The sequence below is a fragment of the Rhinopithecus bieti genome, unplaced genomic scaffold, assembly GCF_001698545.2.
Source record: "Rhinopithecus bieti isolate Rb0 unplaced genomic scaffold, ASM169854v2 scaffold_37405, whole genome shotgun sequence".
Lineage (NCBI taxonomy): Eukaryota > Metazoa > Chordata > Mammalia > Primates > Cercopithecidae > Rhinopithecus > Rhinopithecus bieti.
Window position 1 is genome coordinate 1 of NW_016856861.1, and position 1,700 is coordinate 1,700.

General features: G+C 50.1%; 1 pseudogene across 1 annotated transcript; it reads right to left on the reverse strand.

The window, feature by feature from the left end:
* Positions 1 to 4: 4 nt before the first annotated feature.
* Positions 5 to 412, reverse strand: LOC108525322 (interferon-induced transmembrane protein 1 pseudogene; annotated as a pseudogene). Its single transcript, XR_001884255.1, has one exon. The product of XR_001884255.1 is annotated as an interferon-induced transmembrane protein 1 pseudogene (transcript).
* Between the last annotated feature and the right edge of the window lie 1,288 nt (positions 413 to 1,700).

Consider the following 1,700-nt stretch of genomic DNA (forward strand, 5'->3'; position numbering starts at 1 on the left):
AAGATGTTCAGGCACTTGGTGGTGGAGGCATAGGCCTGGGCCCCGGTCACGTCGCCAACCATCTTCCTGTCCCTAGACTTCACGGAGTAGGCGAATGCTATGAAGCCCAGGCAGCACCAGTTCAAGAAGATGGTGTTGAACAGGGACCAGACGATATGGTCGGGCATGGAGGTCTCGCTTTGGATGTTGATCATGGTGGACCTTGGGAGGATGGTGCTATGGGGTGCCCCCAGCACAGACACCTCGTGCTCCTCCTTGTGCATCTTCTGGCTTTGGGGAAAGTAGTGTTGAGTGAAGGTTCGAGAAGTGTAGTTTTCAGCGTGGAGGGAAGGGGATCTGTGGTGTCCAGATGCTGGAACGGTGCTCAGTGAGCCCTGCTTTCCCCTCTAGTTTCAGTTTCTCAGAAGTGTGTATTTCTGTCGTTGTTGTTTTTGAGACAGGGTCTCACTCTGCCACCCAGACTGGAGTGCAGTGGCATGATCATAGCTCACTGCAGCCTCAGCCTCCTGGGCTCAAGTGATCCTCCTGCCTGAGCCTCCTGGAGATCTGTGACTACAGGTGCCCACCACCATGCTTGGCTAATTCTTAAATTTTTTTTAGAGATGAGGTCTTACTATGATGCCCAGGCTGGTTTCAAACTCCTGGGCTCAAGCAACCCTCTGGCCACCTCAGCCTCCCAAAGTGCTGGGATTACAAGCATGAGCCACTGTACCCAGCCCCAGTTCATTCTTTTTTTTTTTGAGATGGAATCCTGCTCTGTCCCCAGGCTGGAGTGCAGTGGCACGATCTCGGTTCACTGCAAGCTCCGCCTCCTGGGTTCATGCCATTCTCCTGCCTCAGCCTCCCTAGTAGCTGAGACTACAGGCACCCGCCACCACTCACAGCTAATTTTTTGTATTTTTAGTAGAGATAGGGTTTCACTGTGTTAACCAGGATGGTCTTGATCTCCTGACCTCGTGATCCACCTGCCTTGGCCTCCCAAAGTGCTGGGATTATAGGCATGAGCCACCGCGTCCGGCCTCATTCTTTATATATACTGTGGTGAGACAAGGGGTGGGAGTTGGTGGAGATATGATTGACTACGCCAACTTCTCATGAGATTTGGAAGAAGTTCTGGCTCCAATTGTTGCAGCTTTCTTTAGATTATAAGTAGTATTGTGCCTTCAATAAGGCACAATACTGGGGCAACAGGGTAAGTTGCACTCATATCTTTTACACTGGATTTTCATGCCACTTCCTGGACTCCACCCACATATGCAGATGGTATGGGCAGATAAGACGGGGTGCCATGGCTCACGCCTATAATCCCAGCACTTTGGGAGGCCGAGGTGGGGTGGGATCACCTGACGTCCGGCGTTCGAGACCAGCCTAGCCAACATGATGAAACCCCGTCTCTACTAAAAATACAAAAACTAGCTGGGCATGGTGGCATGTGCCTGTAGTCTCAACTATTTGGGAGACTAAGGCAGGAGAATCACTTGAATCCGGGAGGCGAAAGTTGCAGTGAGCCAAAATCGCACCACTGCACTCCAGCCTGGGTGACAGAATTAGACTCGGCCTCAAAAAAAAAAAAAAAAAAAAAAGAATGGGCAGATTTTGCAAGTTCCTCATGAAGGGTGATGTATGTGTGTGTGTGTGTGTGTGTGTGTGTGTGTGGTTTTCTTTTTATCATAAGTCTTATGATCACACATAATTTTATA